Source organism: Carassius carassius, chromosome 23 (genome assembly GCF_963082965.1).
Source record: "Carassius carassius chromosome 23, fCarCar2.1, whole genome shotgun sequence".
In the NCBI taxonomy this organism is placed as follows: domain Eukaryota; kingdom Metazoa; phylum Chordata; class Actinopteri; order Cypriniformes; family Cyprinidae; genus Carassius; species Carassius carassius.
In genome coordinates this window covers 3,876,758-3,899,060 of record NC_081777.1, presented here as the reverse complement: position 1 = coordinate 3,899,060, position 22,303 = coordinate 3,876,758, and the positions used below count along the sequence as shown (strand labels likewise).

The 22,303-nt window shown below is 36.8% G+C and overlaps 1 protein-coding gene across 2 annotated transcripts in view; it reads right to left on the bottom strand.

The window, feature by feature from the left end:
* The window catches only part of LOC132101219 (A-kinase anchor protein SPHKAP), a 135,672-nt gene extending 114,958 nt beyond the window's left edge, over nucleotides 1–20,714 (bottom strand). Inside the window, exon 1 of one of the 2 annotated variants that reach the window (XM_059505979.1) lies at nucleotides 20,432–20,714. The gene's annotated coding sequence lies outside the window, so the exon portion shown is untranslated. The remainder of the gene's footprint in view (nucleotides 1–20,431) is intronic. The other variant, XM_059505981.1, reaches the window with a different exon arrangement.
* Between the last annotated feature and the right edge of the window lie 1,589 nt (nucleotides 20,715–22,303).

Below are 22,303 nucleotides of genomic sequence, written 5' to 3'. Positions count from 1 at the left end.
CTAGCGGCCAGTTGATGAATGCAGCTTTAATCACTTCTGTGTTGGTTTCAAGAGAGAGACCGGGAGGTTGCCGTTTGGTTGCCACACATATATGTATGGGAAACATCCCACATCACAACAACCTGAGCTCAACTCATCACCTTACTCTCATCACCTTAACTTTAACTGCGTTTTTAATTGGCGCCACTAGCCGTATCAATAAACAAAGACAGACCGGAACTTCAGGCCAGACACGTGAACCCAATGAAACCATCTATAGCAGACATTTAAAGGGTTAGTTCACCGAAAAATGAAAATTATGTCATTAATGACTCACCCTCATGTCGTTTCAAACCCGTAAGACCTCCATTCATCTTCGGAACACAGTTTAAGATATTTTAGATTTAGTCCGAGAGTTTTCTGTCCCTCCATTGAAAACGTATGTACAGTATACTGTCCATGTCCAGAAAGGTAATAAAAACATCTTCAAAGTAGTCCATGTTACATCAGAGGGTCAATTAGAATATAGAATACATTTTTGTCTAAAAATAGCAAAAACTACGACTTTATTCATCATTGTCTTCTCTTCCTGGTCTGTTGTGAGCAAGTTCAAAACACAGCAGAACGAATCATTCAATGTAACCCGGTATTCTTGAACCAGTTCACCAAATCGAACTGAATTGTTTGAAATGGTTCGCGTCTCCAATACGCATTAATACACAAATGACTTAAGCTGTTAACTTTTTTAATGTGGCTGACACTCCCTCTGACTTCAAACAAACCAATATCCCGGAGTAATTCATTTACTCAAACAGTACACTGACTGAACTGCTGTGAAGTCAAGAACCGTTTCTGTCAGACGTGTCTGATTGGAGAAACAAGGAGCTGATGATACTGCGCATGTGTGATTCAGTGTGAAGCAGACAGACACACAGAGCGTCTGAACCGAACTGATTCTTTTGGTGATTGATTCTGAACTGATTCTGTGCTAATGATATGAGCCCAGGTAAACTGAAGGCTTGAATCAAGGGCAATCATCGCAAATGAAGTCATTAGGTCGAGCGCAAAAGAACCGGTGAATCATTTTCTTCAACCGTTTTTAGATTTAGCTCTCGGACTAAATCAAAAATATCTTAAACTGTGTTCCGAAGGTGAACAGAGGTTTGGAACGACATGAGGGTGAGTTATTAATGACATAATTTTCATTCTTGGGTGAACTATCCCTTTAAGCTAAAAACTCACTATACACAGCATCCATGACACCAATATGTTAACAGTTCATAAAAAAATGAATCACTGTCTGGCCAACTGAGACTTCAATATGGAGAAAGGATAGGATCATGTTTTTTCAGAAGTGTTACAACATACTGCGAGTGTTTATTAGCACTGTTTGTTGTTTGCCTGATGATCATTGACTGATTGATTGATCATTTGGACACAGAAATGGTGGGGTGTGATCTCATACTTAAACAGATAGATTTTTACATCAGCGTGTTGCTAAGAGAACAGCATGATGCTCTAATAAACATAAAACACATCAAACATTTTTAACAACAAGACAAGGCAATGTACAGTAGCTGTTGTGTAAAGAAAAAAAAACATAATAAATATGATATTGGAGGGCATTCATGCCCAATTTCTGACTAGGAAACTTAACTTATATTCACAATAATTTCCGATGGCATGTGAAGGCAACATAAATGAGGGCATAGTAACGCATTAATCATTATGGTCTTGATAAACACAAAATATTCATCAAAGAAACACCAATCACATAGTTAACAAACCAGGAAATGTTCATAGTGTAAATGATAACAAGAACAAAGGAGACTCTAAAGAAACAGACTCAACATTTCAAATGTGGAAGCAATGCTGTCATCAAGCTCTAATAAAGATTACATACAGACATCCACCTAAAGTTTCCAACCATTTCTAAAGTTTACCTTCATTAAAAACAGTATTAAACTGAACCAGGGCCCCTCTCTCAGAGAGTTGATTTAATTTCCAACATCAAATGGAATAAATCCAAACACTGAGAAAATCAAAGGGAACATGAAAAAGCCCTTAATAACAGAAAGAAAAAAACTAATTTTCTATCCGACATACCAAATCAATTGAGACCTGATTATTGTATTTGTAACGCTGTCAACAGTCAAGCAGAGATCAAAGTAGAGGTCGCTTTTTAAAATTTTTGAAAGCCAAATTCTGTATAAACTAGGGGTGTAACAATCCATTGATATGGATCGATACATGACTTAAATGTCTAACGATACGATGCTACTCGTAAAATAACGATAAATGTAGTATAAATAGGCACCTTATTTTGACGCTGTCCACATTTTCATCAATGTCCGTCTATGCATTACTGCCAATGCGTGCATTCTTGTTCAAACTCGCGTGTCGGGACGATAAAATGTAAAAGACACTGGAAATAGTTGACTGAATTGTCTAAGGCCTTCTACACACTGCTCGATTTTAGCATTCTTATAAGATCGTCGCTGGTCACACTGCGACATGGATCTAATACACTTGGGTATGACATGCATGTACTGTAGATTGTACGATGATGACAACTATTGACTCGTAGGCTACAATGCACGTTTCTATAGAATAATAAAACGTCATTAGCATGCGCTAGTGGTAAACAAAAAGAGCAAAATGAATCACACTTTGACAGTTGTAGTTTTTATGTGTCCTGAAAAAAGTGGGAGCGGCGAAAAAAATAAGATTAGAAATAAGAGCTAGAGGTGAGCAGGTTTATGTTTTAGCGCCATGTCGCATTGATTTCATGTCGTAATTTTACTGGTTGGTCAGTAAACGTGGGTCATAACTGCAAACACACGGTGAGATGAACATGCTGAATTTCTGACACTGCCAGAAAATTATCATAGCCTATCTCTGGTCACAAGACAGTGACAACGGCCATCTTTGAACCTCTCTCACTGAATGACATATGAGCACCAATTAGGAGCCACGGTCAAAGAAATCGGCATGATTGTTTCACAATGCCAATCTTTTGTCTGGGACAGCAGAAAATCGTGTAGTGTGTCTCGTGCTTATCGCTCGTGAGAAGTTTTCAGCATGCAGTGACACGTGCACACATCCAAAGTGCATGCATACAGACAGCTGCATCGACAGCGCACTAATGCCTACTTGAGCTGTCTTCCACCACTTGATTGTGCATGGATGAACAAATACAGACCAAATTACACCTACAAGTGTGCCTTGGCGAAGATCCTAGTAAACACCTTCGATCAGACCTATGTTTTAACGTAAACACTCGAGAAAGAAAACGCATGTGTATCAGTAGATTGGATCCATGCTTTCATTCTTAAAGTGAAAGCAGACTAACAGAAAATTACATTTGTGTAACTCAAATTTTTGTAGTTACTATAATATACTGTACCTTGTTTTCCAAATGAAACTGCAATATGCAAAACAATTCACACTCCCAAGCATTGTTAGAGAAGTCCCTATCTTAACTTGATGTAAATCTGTGAAATAAAGAGAAACGTTCGTGTGAAAGTCGATCTGGATAAGACCTGTAATGGCATTTAAGCAAAAAAAAAAAAAAAAAAAACTAATTCAGAAATACTAGTTGGGAAAGCATGGAAGATCAGTCCTATAACACTACACCAACTATGATTCTCTTGGCAATAAAATAAATGATTTTGAGAGTTTGAACCTATTATGATGACGTTTTAAAATCATGGCACAAAATTAATATGTTAATAAAAATATGGATAACACAGTCATTAAAGCACAAAAAATCTAAGCTGAACATCCCTGTGAGTCGTGACTCCACTCTGACATTCATGAAGGACTGTTTGATTTTATTGTCACCTAAGACAAGCTAATTGATTTCATTCTGTTATAAACGTTCTTGTCAATCATATTTCAAGTGAGTCGCGTCCCTAAAGTGCATGTGCGCTTCTACTAATTGACAAAATTGAGTCTATAATTATGAATTTAAAACAACCCCAAAATTACAATAAGACAAATTAATGAAATTTCCATATTTAACTGTGTAGAAACATAACAAATTCATCAGACCATCAAAAACTTTGAGCGTAAATGTGCTCAAAACCTAGATTCGGTTGCATTAGGACTCCGTGAAAAAAATTTAAGAAGTTAATTGTGAAAATAAATAAATAAATAAAATGAAACCGATACATTTTCCAGATTCTAGAAACAGAGAAAACAAAATGGAGCCTGATTATCAGGAGAGCAGAAGTTATGTAGGCAGTGCTGAATTAAAGAAAAAAATAAGTTAAATACATTTTCTGGTCTGCTGGCCAAAACACCAATCAGTCATGAGATGGTGAATACTGAAATATGAAAATACCAACTATACTGAAATGAAATTATATTTACAGTATATTCCATCGCCAAGTCAGACAGAACTCAGACTTCTCATTTTTCAGGCATCAGATCTTCTTTTTTCCTCCTCCAATTTCATATCAAAATATAACTTTCCAATAATTGTATACTTGTGGTCTGATGTGAAATGTTATTTTTGGATTTCAAAATTCCTTGGTAGTCTTGTTTTCTGACAGCCATGCCACTGAATAGTCAGTAAACTGCAAGGCAAGTTTGTGGGGTTAAAGGTCAGCTGATGTCCGATGTCTGCATCTCTGACAGAGACACCAAGATGAAAGTGTGTGTGCACATGCATAAGAGATTTAAAAGTGTGTGTCCCTTAAGAATACAGAATGGCTAATGGTCAACAACATACACTTTTAAGACTAGGGCAGGAGTGTCAGTAAAAACTTTCTGGGACAAACACACACACACAAGAAGTTGTTTCCTACAAGAGATGGATGGATGGACAAACAAATAAATACTAAACAAGGCTATCACATTGGCACCTATACTGAAAAAAAGAAAAGAAAATGACAATGTAACTATTCCTATAAATATTATTTTTAACATTTCTGCTGCATCTTTAAATCCATTTATTAAATAAAGTTTTATGGAGTGTAAAGTAAAATATAAAGAGTAAACATATAAATGCATCTAAAAATACATCCAAATATGTCTTTAGCATTATGTTAATGTATGAAATTGTGCTCTATATGCCTGTGGAGGCAATGAATGGAAATGGAACTTGAATTTACTTTGAATGAAAAAAAATACCTCAAACCCATAAGGGAGTCTGCCGCCTCATTTCAGACCGCCAACACACACACACACACACACACACACACACACACACACACACACACACACACACACACACACACACACACACACACACACACACACACACACACACGCACACACTTTGAAGCTGCTCTGTAGGTAAGAGCTAATCCCAGTGAAATAAGGAAATAAAAGGTCAATTTTCTCTTCATTCAGCCTGTTGTGACAAGCAGTAATTTCTCTTCTGCTTTCTGCCTCTACTATAACAGAGAAAAAAGAAAAAGTAGAGAGAGATGGAGCATGAAAGAAACAATTCACCTGATTTTTGTCAATAAAAAAACCTGACTTTTGAATGTGTGTACATGTGATAAATACATTGCACGCAGAAGATAAACTGAACACAGCCTGAAGAAATGAAGGCTGATGTTTAATCTACAATAAAGCCCATTTAGCGTAGATACTGTAATACAACTTTGAGTCAAATGATAATTATTTACCTCAAATTCTCATGATTCAGTCCCATGGCAGCGCAGATACTGCAGCATCCAATTAAGCTGGTTTGGGGTAGTTAATGTTGAATAAAATAAGATTTTGTGCTGAAATACTGAGTGTTAAAGCAGTGCAAGTGTTTTGTGAAGTTAAACAGCCCTGCTTGTATTGTAAATGATGGATAAACGGAGACAGAATAAGGACAATAGTGTTCAGTAAAGAAAAGGACATACAGAAATAAAGCGCATGATAGACACTGTGCCACAGGCGATGAAGGGAGGTCTTACACACAAAAAAAAGCTGAAATGCTGAAGGACATAACCTTAAAAAAATGGATGAACAACATGAAAAAGAGTCTCCACAGAAGGACTAAACACGAGTATCAAGCGATGACAAATGTAAAATTTACACAAATCCTTCAACTCTATAAAGTAGCTTAAAATAGACAGCTACTTAAATTCTCATAAAACACAAACATTTTGGTAAAAAGAAATACAAATCAGAGAAAACAGAACAATGGCCAGAAGATGCCATGCTATAGACATTCCCAGACACAGTCTCTAAAAATACCGTTCTTGAGGTTCAAGGCAGTAGCTACTGCAGATGATTTGATATTGAAATAATATATACATACACAGATATTTCCAATATGCTTTTAAAGATTTCCAATTCTGAAATTCGTGATGGCTGTACTTACACATCTCATTAACCCTGGATGTAGTTCGTGTATAATTGCGGGAAGACTGAGAAAAGAAAAGAAGAATGCGCGACAGGTGTGAGAGAGAGACTGAGACAGAGATGGTAATGGTGATGGTCTCAGTCAATCAGTGAGACTCAATTACTTAATAATGTCTCATTATTGAGCCCTGATTAACCCTCATCCATCTCCTGATATCACTGCAAGGACACGCAGAGGACGAGAGGCTTTCATTCCCTCTTCCTGCTTGTTCGCCCTCAATTACACTTCATTTCACTTTCTAGTTTCTGTCATCTCATACCATCCATCAATCGTTTCTGGCATTCATTCATCTCACTTGTCAGTGTGTCTATTTTAGATCTAAGAAGGTCTGCCTGTAGGAAAGTGAAAATCACAAATAAGATCTCTTCAATATCTCAGGTGTTTCTTCAGTGCAAATTAAGAATTGAACAGCTTCTCAGAACTCAGAAATTCTTCCAAAACCAAATGGTCTGTGCTATGAATATTATACAAACATGCTAAATCCCAACATTTATCATATTTGTGTATATTTTATTATAGCCCTTAAGAAAGTTTAGGTTAAAATTTTAGTTTAGAGAGTTATTTTAGTATTATTGATATAGTTCCAATGTTGTTTTACTATAATTATAGTTTTTAATAATATTTTGAATTCATATTTAGTTTCTGTTTTCATTTTACATGTCAAATTATGTTTTAGTAATTTTATCTGTTTTTATTTCAGTTTTATTTGTAGTTGTTTTAGTGCTTCAAGTTAAACTAAAATGAGCAACTAGTTTAAAAAGTAGTAAAACAAAAAAAGAACCTAGTAAAAAGTTTAACAAACACTGGTTTTAGTGTGTGTGTGTGTGTTTTTTTTAGTGTATGCTTAGTAAGTTCTCCATTAAAGTCAACACAAAACTCTCAAATTGACCCAACTAATAAAGAAAATAAAGAAAAGTCTTCATACAGTATTTTTGAAACAAAATAGCATGCTCTTCCAATTACCTTGTTTTATTTTATATTTAGTGGAAGAAATGGGCTTCCATAGTTTTACGTGTTGTTATTCTTAACAAACCATATTGGAGATGCATTATCAGATTTAAGTCGAACTGTGATGCAAGTGTGTGCCAAACCGTGGGTGGATAATGCGGTTCGATTTTTAAACCATCAAACCTCTAGTATAAATATGTCAACTCTGAGCAGTAACATTTTGCAACCTTGTTTTCTTCTGAGTGTGAAAGTGCTTGAACTGGCCTGCTTGTGTTTGGATCAATGGAAACCAAGCATGAAAGTCAACACTTGACCACAATGACTCTCTGCTTATCGCCGTGCTCCCGAGGCAACGTCGGTATCCATAGTGACACTAATATCTGCATCGCCAGTCGACGTCTGATCTATAACATCACTTTCGACAGATACCTTTCTAATTAAATGCCATTGATTGGATCTCACCTCTCCACCAGTCTCGTTTAACTTCTCTATCTCTCACTCACACAGACATACACATACACAAACAGTGAAAGAAGACCAAATAATGAAAGTTTCCACATAAACACAAAAACCCCTATATCATAATGAAGATCTAAAAGGGTATGCACTCAATTACTTATACATATTGTATAAAAAATCTACCAAAGCATCTGATTGGCCTTCTATGGGCCAGAAGTACAGTATAATTACATCAAAGACAGCAGGATGTGCACCGATAAGACAAAATGTGAACATCAGGACCTGCTGTATTGACTCTGAACTACTTCCTTAAAGTACAAAAGACAAATCGACACCAAAGAACGTCTGGCGATCCATTTCAGCGAGATCCTGCTTAAATGAATAGTTTTTTTGTTGTACGGTCAGAGCCAAAACCTTCTCTGACAGGTATAAGAGTATTCTTACATCTCATGCTGTTAACACCAGAGAAAAGCTAGATGTCTGTCACTCAACCAGTGACATTTTAGATGCCCTTACATTTCCTCCAAAACCATGGAGGAATACACTCTGTGCATGAACACACACACACAAACACACACACACACACAGTAGTTTGAAGCCATTTAATATGGAAATCAAGTGGAAATCAGTTTACTAAATAATGTTTTTATGCATTATTTATTATTTGTTGATTTCAAAATGCACCTACAATTTATTTTAATTTTTTTTGCATTTTGTGTTTTTCACTTGAATAAAAGACTTGAATAAAAGTTTTTCCCTATTTATTTCATCATTGGGAATTTCTTACAAAAAAAAAAAAAAAAAATTTAAAATTAAAAGAAATCTTGTCTCGTCTCGTTCTCGTGAACCCAGTCTGGTGTCTCGTCTCACCTCATGGGATAAATGTCTCTCCACACACCTACAATGTACTAAATGTACAAATTGCATAAATAAAGTCTAAACCTGCATTTTTACAACACTGTGTTTGGGTTATGAAAAGTTCTACAAGCATTTGTAAGTAGACAAGTGCTCAACTGCAAACACCGCAAGTGGGACAGGCCCTTAGTGAATTTTCGTTCGTGTATCACAATTGTACTAAAAATGGACAAATTATTTATTTTGTTTTTATTTAATTATTTAAATAATTAAATAATTATTTTAAATAATAATTATTTATTTTTATTTCAAAAATATTTTTGAAAAGTTTTGTGTACAGACAGCAATGCAGTCAAAACAATCTTCGTTTGGAAGTTTGTACGGATCGGCCAAAATGACTAATAACACTGTATTACTCATGCCAGGCCAGCATGTGCATAACGGTTTTCATAGTTTACACAGAAAGTAATGGGATGATTTTCAGAGACATGCACTTTAAAATCAAATTACCAAAGGTAACATTTTCAGTCTTTCAAAATGCTTTCGTTGTGTAAAAGAATGGCCAAAACACCCCCCAAAAATCTTTTTTTTTTTTTGTCTAAAAATATAGATATTGTCAACCAAGATGTTTCAGCCAATTCATTCACTCTACCAAACCATTTCTGGTAATTTCTGCAACCCAAAATGTTTAGCAAAAATTTATTTTTTTTTAGGCTGAAATTTTTGGTTGCTGAAATTACACTGCAACTTAGCAACTATAACTCTAGAATCATGATGGCAGACTGGGCAAGCATTGCTCACAAAATGTAAAAGTATGGTTATTTCTGCCATTTGGCACTTGACGACAGAGCCCCAGTCAAGGGAAACCACACAGAAAAAATCCACTTACTTCAAAACCAGTGTGTGTTTTTGTTATATTAAATCTGTATTTGTGTGTGCCATTTGAAAGAGACAGACAGAGAGTTTGTGAGAGCACAGAGAGGATAATCCTGTTATCTGGAGAGGGGAGCAGGCTATGATTTCTGCTTTTAATGACACATCTCAAGCTCCACTATTGGTTTTTATTCTAATGGAATCTCTTTCTACAAAGGCATGCTTTTCTTTTACATTAAGTTTGTGTGTGCATTCACTTTTCCAAATGGCCATTTCACGGAAGTAAGGTTCAGAAATAACCCTCATTAATATTGCACTGCTAAACACAAAACGTGCTATAAAATATGTGGGCAGATTTAAAGGGCAAAAGCCTGCCGTGCCAAACGAGTCAGTTTGCGTGCCTGTGCCAATAGGAAGTGCTTTTCCTGCCGGGTGTTGTGATGGCGACGCTGCATTGTGGGGTTTGGGGTCACCATGGTACTGTGAGGCAGTTAGACAAGATAATTACTGAGCAAGCTCAGAGGGTTGAAACAATCGACCAATCAGAAAGGCCAAAAGATCCCCCATGCCAATAATTTTCTCTAACAAAAAGAGTTGTTTCCTCCCACTCTTTGCTTTCAAGTTGGATTGTTTTTTTTTGTGCATATGTATCTTTACTGTCTTGTAAAATGGATCAGTCTGAGTCAGTATTTTCCTGTTTTGCATAACCAGTGGAATAAAGATAGTCATAAGGGTTTGAAAAGTCGTGAGGGTGAGAAAATGTTAAAAGAATTTTCAATTTACAAAGTTTGGAAAAATTACGATTTGTAATGTTTTTGAAAGAAGTCCCTTGCACTCAGCAAGTCTGCATTTATTTGATAAAACAATACAGTTAAGGCAGTAATATTGTGAAATATTATTACAATTAAAATAGGTGTTTTCTATTTTAATGGATGTGTGTAATTTATTCCTGTCATTACTCCAGTCTTCAGTGATGCATGATCTTTCAGAAGTCAATTTATTATTGGTGCTCGATTAATAATAAAGGTTCAATTTATTATCATTGTTGAAATACAGATATTTTTTGCTGCTTGGGATTTTTAAGGATTTTTTTTCCAGGATTCTTTGATGAATACAAAGTTTATTTGAAATAGAAACCTTTTGCAACCTTATAAATGTCTTTACAGTCACTTCGATAAATTTAATGTATGCTTGCTGAAGAAAATTTTATATATATATATATATATATATGTGTGTGTGTGTGTGTGTGTGTGTGTATGAACACATTAAATTGATCGAAGTGACTGTGAAGACTTTATAATGTTGCAAAAGATTTCTGTTTCAGATAAATGTTGTTTATATATACAGTATGTATGTATAATATATATATATATATATATATATATATATATATATATATATATATATATATATATATATATATATATAGATATATAGATAGATATATAGATATATATAGATATATATAGATATATACACAGTATAGACCAAAAGTTTGGACACACCTTCTCATTCAAAGAGTTTTCTTTATTTTCATGACTATAAAAATTGTAGATTCACACTGAAGGCATCAAAACTATGAATTAACACATGTGGAATTATATATGGAATTATATACATAACAAAAAAGTGTGAAACAACTGAAAATATGTCATATTCTAGGTTCTTCAAAGTAACCACCTTTTGCTTTGATTACTGCTTTGCACACTCTTGGCATTCTCTTGATGAGCTTCAAGAGGTAGTCACCTGAAATGGTCTTCCAACAGCCTTGAAGGAGTTCCCAGAGAGATGCTTAGCACTTGTTGGCCCTTTTGCCTTCTGTCTGCGGTCCAGCTCACCCCTAAACCATCTCGATTGGGTTCAGGTCCGGTGACTGTGGAGGCCAGGTCATCTGGCGCAGCACCCCATCTCTCTCCTTCTTGGTCAAATAGCCCTTGATGCGTTCAGTGTGACTCTACAATTTTCATAGTCATGAAAATAAAGAAAACTCTTTGAATGAGAAGGTGTGTCCAAACTTTTGGTCTGTACTGTGTATATATATATATATATATATATATATATATATATATATATATATATATATATATATATATATATATATATATATAAATATATATAAATTACAGTTTTACTGTAGTTATTTCGAACAAATAAATACAGCCTTGATGAACATAAAATGCTTTTTTCAAAAACAAAACCAAACAAAATCTTAATTATTCCAAACTTTTGACCAGTAATGTGTGTATCAGATGTTTCTATGGATTGTGAGCAGAGATGGTAGTGAACACAGTCACAGATAAGAATAGAGCGAGTGGAAGTCATGAGCTGCTGGATTACTGTTCAACAGAACGAGAGAGAGGCTTGAGTTCAGTCTCATGGCCTGTGGTTGCAGACCCGTAGAGGCTTCTTATCATCTGTAGACAGACGGCCCGTCCAGTCCAACTATCCTCTCTCTTCCTCTTTTATCAGTTAGCACCTCTACTCTTCATCCGCTGTTTCTCTCCTCTCTCTCATCGTTCTCCTCTTCTTCACTGTGTCGTCTGAAGATAAAACAATCTGAGTTAACTTTGTCTAAATCTAGGGGACTAATAGGGGACCGACACTGTCAAACTCCAAAATGACAAAAAAGCTAAATAATAGTCTCACAAAGTGGTTTACACTCATATTACAGAAATGTAAGTCACAAAAAATCCCACGTTCCACTTTAGCTTTTCAAGTCAAGTCAAGTCTGCTTTGTCAATTCTTCCACATGTACAGTACATACATACAGTATTGCGTTACTCTCAGACCCTTGGTGCATACAGATAACACTAACAGTAGAGCCTAAAAATCTTGATCAAATATGAAATATAAGATACAGCTATACAATATGGGCATGTAAAAAATACATATAATAAAATTAAAAATAAAGTTAAATAAAGCAGCGCAAAGCACATGGCAGATAGAGTGCAAATCAGTGAAGTGAACAAACAGCTCAGATAAAAAGATTTTTAGTGCAAAAAAAGCTTATTCAGTCTGATTAAAGTGACAAAAAACACTTATTTGAAATATTTAAAACAGTATTTAAAACACTTTTAACACTTATTTGCATTCACCTTTTAAATGTGTTGCCTTTTTGAATTTGTTGTGTCAGATATGATGTTTCTAAAGCCACCGTATTTTAATGGCTGTGAAAGCAAATTATTTTTATTTTTTAATTTCCTCATATAAATCTATCATCTGAAGATATGGAAATTAAATGTGCTATTTTTTTAAACTAAAGTATTTTACTGATAAAATCATTAGAGCACCACTGACAACATCTTTCTTTGGCATGTATTTTTCTGTGTGTGCGAGTGTGTCCATATTGTATGTGTGCGCATTTGTAAGGGAGAGAGAGCGGGAGAAAGAGAGTATGTGCTTTCTGTACATAAAAAAAAACATGGTAATAATTTGTCATTTTATCATATATTTATTATCTTGGTCAGTGTCATTGTGGGTTTTGCTGCTTTAAGCTGTAAGGACCTTAAAATAACTGAAATCAATATACAGGTGCATCTAAATAAATTAGAATGTAGTGGAAAAGTTCATTTCAGTAATTCAACTCAAATTGTGAAACTTAATTGTGTATTAATTGTGTATTAAATAATTTCAATGCACACAGTGTCAGGGAGGTGCGGGGATGAACTCAGGCGCAGACAGAATGCACTACACACAAGGTTTATTAATGACAAAAAAGGGGAAAACAAAACCCACGAGGGGGAAAACAACTAGGGAATAGACAAATAACTTAACAAGACTTACACTAGAAAAACAAAACAAAAGACTCTTTACTCTAGTACTCACAAGACAAATACAATCCACAGGTCTCACAACGTTTTGACCAAGTGTAACAATGAACCGCACTAGACAGCGAACACAAGGGGATTGAAATAGGGAGACTAATGATAACATAACAGGTGACACTGGTAAAGCAATAATGACAAAACGAGGATAACAAGGGGGTGGGGCAAGGAAACGAGACAACACATGCACATGACCCAAAGACAAGGCCATGTGCTTGCACACAAAACACGGGCCTGTCATGATCCTGCCTCAAGACTAGAGAAAAATCAAGGACACGAGGGCAGAATCATGACAGAACCCCTCCCTTAAGGAGCGGCTTCCAGACGCTCCTCAAGGGGACATCAAATGCGGGACATGACTGACTGAGATACAGACACAAGCCAACAAAACACGACAAACAATAAAGGTAAACAAGAATACACCACGACAGGGTTTGGGTGAAATATCAGAAAAAACAAACGAGGAAGGGGAGGAGGCGGGACAGCAAAGCTCATTGGGGGATGTTCATGGTGGATGGGTGGAGCGGAGGTCTTAGGTTGACGGGACGAAGGCTGATGACGAGGGTTCCGGGCAGGTCTGGGTGGCGTAGAGTGGGAAGTGAGCTTGGGAGAAACAGTCCAGGGTTGTACTGTGACAGGGGGTACAGCAGGCAACTGTGGAGTGGGAAAAGGTGCTGGGATCACAGTAACAGACCCGGAATCAAAGCTTCCATCTGAATCCACACTCATCTCTGATTCTTCAGCGGCGTTGACAGAAGCTGGCTCTGGAATGGAGCTCACTGCAGCTGGCTTGAGATCAGCACTCTCTGAAGCTGGCTCGGGATCAGTGCTCTCTGAATCTGGCTCGGGATCAGCGCTCTCTGAGGCTCTAGGTACGGGGTCTGGGGACAAGACAGGTCTGACAGGGACTTCTAGGATCTTGACTAGGCGTGACAAATACTCTGACAGGGTCTTGGCAGCAATGACAACAGGCATCTCCTGACGAGCCGAAACAGACTGCAACACCGCCTCAGCAGCAGAGTCGGTCGCGGCTCTCTCCTCAGCACTCACGACTGCTGACTCAGACACAGTTCTCTCCGTTGCTGGTTCAGAAACCTCCTTCACTGAGGTAATCTCAGGAACAACATTCTCCACCGCATTCTTCGGAACAGCCTTCTCTGCAGCAACCTCTGGAACCGCGCTTAAAGCAGCATGCTCAGGAACAGCGCTCTCAGTTACAGCGTTGGGTTGGAGAGGCATCGCAGACTCAGAGGGAGACAGGGACAGAGGACGGAAAGTACCCTTCCTCCTCTTTCTCCTTGGCCGCGGAGCAGAGGCAATAGTCGGATCTGGGACTGGTTGTGGAAGTTCAGCGAGAGCCGTGACTGGTAGTGGGAGGACAGTCTCAGGCAGGGTTGACTCTGATGCAGAGGATTCCGAGGCAGACTCCCACGAGAACCGTCTCCGTCGTTTCCTGCAGAGACTGATAGGTGCCTCGGGATTCGGGGAGGGATGAGCCTGATCCCCCAGTGTTGCAACGGCCAGGACCCTCCGAGATCACTGGCAGCTTGGCAGAAGGTGGGGACCTCGAGGGAGAAACCTGCGGCTCCTCCCGGGAGAAACTCTCCCATAGTCGGGCATAGTTTCTCAGGATCCACTCACCCTGGGACGAGAATGGAAGGTTGACCCTCCTCTTGTCAGTGGGGGATGACAACCAGCATTGCTTACGGAACTCCAATTGTCGCTGAAGTTCGGATGACATCCTGTCTGCTGAGTTCTTTCTTGGGCGGTTCATTCTGTCAGGGAGGTGTGGGGATGAACAGAATGCACTACACACAAGGTTTATTAATGACAAAAAATGGGAAAACAAAACCCACGAGGGGAAAACAACAACTAGGGAATAGACAAATAACTTAACAAGACTTAGACTAGAAACAAACAATAAAACAAAAGACTCTTCACTCTGGTACTCACATGACAGAAATACAATCCACAGGTCTCACAACGTTTTGACCAAGTGTAACAATGAACCGCACTAGACAGCGAACACAAGGGGATTGAACTAGGGAGACTAATGATAACATAACAGGTGACACAGGTAAAGCAATAATGACAAAACGAGGATAACAAGGGGGCGGGGCAAGGAAACGAGACAACACAAGCACATGACCCAAAGACAAGGCCATGTGCTTGCACACAAAACACGGGCCTGTTATGATCCTGCCTCAAGACAAGAGAAAGTCAAGGACACGAGGGCAGAATCATGACACACAGACTGGAGTAGTTTAAGTCTTTGGTTCTTTTAATTGTGATGATTTTGGATCACATTTAACAAAAGGTCTGGTGAGTTTGCTGGCCAGTCAAGCACACCAACACCATGGTCATTTAACCAACTTTTGGTGCTTTTGGCAGTGTGGGTAGGTGCCAAATCCTGTTGGAAAATGAGATCAGCATCTTCAAAAAGCTGGTCAGCAGAAGGAAGCATGAAAAAAACCCAAAATGGACCAACACTAGCAGATGACATTGCACCTCAAATCATCACAGACTGTGGAAACTTAACACTGGACTTCAAGCAGCTTGAGCTATGAGCTTCTCCACCCTTCCTTCAGACTCTAGGACCTTGGTTTCCAAATGAAATACAAAACTTGCTCTCATCTGAAAAGAAGACTTTGAACTACTTGACTTTACTGGTCAACAGTCCAGTTCTTCTTCTCCTTAGCCTAGGTAAGATGCCTCTGATGTTGTCTGTGGTTCAGGAGTGGCTTAACAAGAGGAAAACGACAACTGTAGCCATATTCCTTGACATGTCTGTGTGTAGTGGATCTTGATGCCTTGACCCCAGCCTCAGTCCATTCCTTGTGAAATTCACTCAAATTCTTGAATCGATTTTGTTTGACAATCCTCATAAGGCTGCGGTTCTCTCTGTTGGTTGTGCATCTTTTTCTTCCACACTTTTTCCTTCCACTCAACTCTCTGTTAACATGCTTGGATACAGCACTCTGTGAACAGCCAGCTTCTTTGGCAATGAATGTTTGTGGCTTACCCTCTTTGTGAAAGGTGTCAATGAATGTCAACTGGACAACTGTCAGATCAGCAGTCTTCCTCATGATTGTGAAGCCTAGTGAACCAATTTGAGAGACATTTTTGACGGCTCAGGAAACCTTTGCAGGTGTTTTGAGTTGATTATCTGATTGACATGTCACCATATTCTAATTTGTTGAGATCGTGAATTGGTGGGTTTTTGTTTAATGTGAGCATGAATCATCACAATGGAAAGAACCAAAGACTTAAACTACTTCAGTCTGTGTGCATTGAATTTTTTTTAATACACAAGTTTCACAATTTTAGTTGAATTACTGAAATAAATGAACTTGTCTACGACATTCTAAATTATTGAGATGCACCTGTAGACATGTAATGCGGTCAAGACTTGCCTAAAACTACTTAAGTGCATTTCCCTGAAAATAATTGCACACCTTAGACTGTTCGTTAGCCAATCAAATTGAAGCATTCAATTAAAAGTTTATGTTTAAGTGGGCAGATTTTGGTTATATTTTACGGTACTCAAAACAGTAAATAAACACTACACACTGGACCAGACTTTATTTGATGGTCCTAAATCAGGATGCTCTATTATGCGTTCAGAAGGGATGGAGTGATGTCAGCATGTTAGAATAGTTAATTCACACTTTCCAGTTATAATAGGATTGAGCGTGTAAGCCTGCTGTGATGTATGAAAGAAATTTATTTATATGTTCATCCCATAAGCCAGAGTCAATTAAAGTCAGTGCCTCACAATGTTCACAAAATCATTTTCAACTTCTTAGGAAACACCTGGAAGAGAGACACAAATTATTTCTCTTTTTATCATCAGCATGCATTGATTATTTTGCCTACATGCTGATTTGAAATAATAAATGTCATATTTTGGGGTAAAACCCCCAGTTTTTCCAGTAACTGGTATCCAGAGTCTGGTTGCTTTTGCACAGAGAGTAAGTAAAAATCATTTTGGTTTAATCCTTCTTTCAATACAGAAACACACACACATTCTCGCAGCTCAATTTCATGGGTTTGGAGAACAAGAATGGCTCCTGTTTAGCCTCGCTGATTCATGTAGAGCAATTCACAGCAGGAAAGATAGAGAGACTGAAATTAAACATGTATATGTTTTGGTTATGATAAGCTGCAACTCTTTCTCTCTCTCTCATGCTCTGTTCTGGTGTGTGAATAGAGCTCCACTTATCTGTGTATCATTCGTTCATTCATTTTAATATTGATTTAATATTGATTTAATATTGAAAGTAGAACAATTATTTCTGAATTCAGATTTCTTTTTCAAAAAACTGCTTAAACAAACAAAAACTTAAATTTTGTAAATTTTGTAATCTAGTAAACATATAGTAAGTACACATAGTTATTTAATATTACTCAGTACTTTAATATGTAATTACACTATAACAGGGACACCTTAAAACAAAGTGTAACCTGACCATATAAATTATTATAATTTGGCACTTCAAAACAAACGTTTAAGAACTACTTTTATGTAAAAAAAAAAAAAATAATTACATTAAAATTGCACATGCATGGTGAATAGCTGATAGAAAAAGAAAGCTGAATGAGCTAACAAATATGCAGAAATGAGAACGAGAGCAAAAAAAAAATTGCATTGCAGTGGATTCAGCTGGAAAGACATTAAAAGCTCATAAGTTTTGAATTGGGAATTTATGGAGCAGAAAGTGAAGTTTAAGAGAAGTGGGCCATCCAATGCACAGCATATGTTCCTCATAACTTCATCCTGTTGCTCTATTTTCACATTCTCATACAGTGCGCTTATCTGATAAAAATAGCCACTGAAAAAATAAGTGAAATGGAAAAGTGTACCCATCTTTTTATCGGTATATATATATATATATATATATATATATATATATATATATATATATATATATATATATATATATATTAGAGTTGTGATGAGACACTTATCCCACGAGACAAGATCAGGCATAGAAAAAAAAAACAGTAAAGATCTGTATTCCCATAACACTTCACGATACGGTCCCACTGGTTATCAATAGAGAAATAAATTTGTTTATTTACAGTATTTACTCATCTTTGATTATCATTATAAAAATACAGCTGTTATTTCATGTTAACTCAGGTCCTTAATATTTTGATTTTAATAATGCATTAATTAACTTTAGACACTTAATTGTTAGTTCATGTCATTGTAACGTAAGTTTACAAATGGAACTTCATTCTAAAGCACTACAATGTTGTTTATCTACTACTCCTTTCCTCCTCTTTTTACTGGAGCGTCACAAAAGCGAGATTCTGGAGATACTGAACTACATCCAGCAGGTGTTTCTGTGTTTGTATGGATACTATAGTTTGGAGTGATGACAGCAGAGAAAAGCAGATGTTCTCCTGGAAAACACTGTATCTGTTCTCCATCTCGCAATACTTCCAACCCAAAGAAATTTAATAATCTTTACCTTTATAAACCTACAATAACAACTGAACCCCAAAATTTGATTTTCTCCTTTTCCGTCTTCTCTTCTTCTTTCCCCATTTCTGTTTGACCTTTATTTTGCTCTCAATTATATCCAGATTTTTCGCTATGTTGCACTTCCCTTTATTCAATCTCTCATTCATTCATTGAGCATCATCTGAACTCAACACTCTCATCCACACACACACAGACTTTTTTCCCAATATAAAAATGTCTGAACCCTCAGGGGGAAAACTGCATTGCTGGAAGGCCTGTGTTGCTCAGGAGACTGCAATAATTGAGTTCTGAGTTACACTTGATTTTAGCAACTTCAATATTTGTCCTAAAAATACACCGACAGTAATAATACAAAACATTTTAAGATAGCATAACACCTCTCACTGTTTCTCATTTAATTCAGAAATACATTAGATTACATAAATAAATAGCACTGTACATTGACTTTAACGCGTTGCTGTCTGAGATATTGAGAAATCTCAGATGTGGTTTTTAATTCAGGAAACTCAAGTTTATTTCAACGCAACATGAATGATATATATTAGTGCAGAATATAATGTGGATGTGAATGTAATATTTCTTCCTCCTGATATCAATATAAGCAGGTTTGAGGGAAAGCATATATGAAGAATGACTATGCCAGAGGGGTCAGTTAGGTCAGTCTACGGCTAATCCTGTTAGCCCTGGAGTTAGCATTAGCGCTCAGACTTGTTCTTGAATATTACAGCAGAAAGGAACAAAGCTGTATTTTCAGCATCATTACTCACACGATTCTTCAGAAATCATTCTAATATGCCGATTTGCTGCTCGTAACATTTATTATTATTATTAATAATAATAATGTTGAACACAGTTTTACTGCTTAATATTTTTTGTGGGAACAATGATACACTTTTAAATACACAGGATAATGTAAGAAAATTTCAAATGTAATTTCAAATGTAAAAATAAGAAAAACAGCATTTATTTCAAATAAATAAATTTTTGCTTAATTGTCGAGTCTTTTGCTTAATTTAAAGCATCGTTAATAAAAGTGTTAATGTCTTTCAAAAACAAATCTCACACAAATCACATTCACACAGGTATATGTCTCTAAAGTCTTTTGGGGACCAAAGTACAACGGCAATTTTAAAAAGTTTGTGTGATTGTGCAATGAACACAGGGCATGGCTGGTCAAAGAGCTACAATCCTTCTCAAAACAGTGCAAAGCTTTCTTCTGAAAACTATTATGTACCAAGCACACATACAGTAATTGTATCATCTCAACATGTGAAGGCCTTACAAATCTAAAGTCAATAACTTATAATATAATAATCCAATATTCCAGAGCAATGCCAACACAATACTTCAATCACTACATATATTATATTATTTTTATAATATAATAATCCAATCCAGTATATATATATATATATATACAGTATATATATATATATATATATATATATACAGACCGACTCACACACACATTTGCATTATCACACAAGATTCTCTTTTGACAAACCACCCCATTAAAATCTCTCAATACAACACAGAGACTGTAAATAAACTCTCTCTCTCTCTCTTTCTCTCTTACACACACACACACACACACCTAACAGCAGGTAATGAGCAGAACCAGACTGTACTTACGTCAAACCGAACTCTCTCTCTCTCTCTCCAGCTCACTGGGACGAACGTCTGTATTTTTCTCCGAGTCCTCCAGGATCATTTGCTTTCGTCTTCTCCTCCTCTGTCCTTCTTCTTCACTTTGTCATTGTTTTTCAGCACCGGTTGTGCTCTTACTGCAGTGTGTTTGTGTTTATGTGCAGCATATAGTGTATTAACTACATCTCACGACGGTACTGTTGAAATAATTAATGTCTTTCTTAATTGTTATGCATGCAAATCATCAGTGTTTCTTGTCGTTGTGGCACAATACGGTTATGTGTGTGTGTAATGCAGATCTAATCCCTTTGAGGAAGTGAGAGAGCGGCTGCTTAGCAGCCAGGACCCTATAGGGAATAAAAGACGAATGTTTCAGCTCAACACATACACACACAGTGTAAATGATGCTGTCATACACTTCAGCTTAACGCCATCCAATTATGCAATAAACATCAACTACGTATTTAACCTCATGCTAAACACTCACCTTCCACACAGAAAAGAGCACTTACACTCACATATACTTGTATAAGTGGATTAGACTGTCAAAGCTCTTAGCTACAAGCGTCCTTGACACTGCCATCATTATGAGCAGGCAAAACAAGCCCAAGACCTCATAAGCCATCAATACACTGGACAGCACGTCTTGACCTACTTAAACTGACTCGGTGATGATTTCTAGATTTCAAAGTCACCGAAGTGATATCAATAGTAAGCAAAGTGGAGCTTAAGCAAGTCAAAGATTAGAGCGTGAGGTCATGTGTTCATTTGTGACGGACTCCTTGTCCCATCTGGCTCCCTGAGTACATTCACGCACAAAGGTACGTCTGCTCTCTGCTCTTGATCAATAGCTTCCTCTCTGTTAGAATGAATTGTCAAGTATACAACAGGACAAACAAACCACCTGTTGTTCTCATTTTCTTTCACTCCCTTGGCTATCCATTCTATTTCACTTTAGAAGTAGTTTGTCTGAAGGCCAAGCAGTGATACAATTCTCACTTTCACCCTGTACAACCTGACATATTAAGTATTAATGCAAAAAAAGTATTTTATTATTAATATTATTAAACAAATATATATATATTTTTTTTATTAGACAATTAAAAGAAAAAAAGTTAATGTGCTTAATGTTTTGTATTATATTTAATACATTAGGCTTTTATGGATCATATGGTATGACAGAGAGAAAATGGGAGGAAAAACATATGCAATTTGGTGTTGCTAGTATTCATATGGACAAAGGTAAGATGAAATTCTGAAAGTTTATTTATATCAATGAGATCTTAATAACAATAGTCTATAACTATATAAATATCAGATGTCACTCTGTATCTTCCCAATAATGTCTTAGTAACATGTTTTATGGTCAAAGGTCTAAAGTTTTAAAAATTTCAATGCAATGCAATGCAGTTATGATTGGAAGATAAACAAATAAACACTTGATACACCAGTTTAAAAAAGTAAAGGATCTAAGGTGTGATCATGTTGATAATTAAGAGGCTGTGCTGTAAATGGTGAAAGTTAACAAACACAACAAATACCTTACTTACTTTCTTAGAAACGCAGCTAAAATATATGTTCTGTCATTGTCACAGTGTCTGGGTTGTGTTCCCTGGGTTTCCACTAGGTGTCCTCCTTTCTCACGGTGTCTGTCTCCTTTTCACTTCCTGTTCCCTTATTTGGTCACCTTCCTCCTGTTTAGTGATTGATTGTTCCCCACCTGTCTCCTGTTCCCTCATTATCCTTTTGTGTATTTATACCCGGTCTGTCTGAGTCTGTGTTACGGAGTCCTTGTTTAATGTTGATCGTTATTCATGTCCGTCGCTTCTTGCCTTGCCTTGCCTTGCCTTGCCTTGC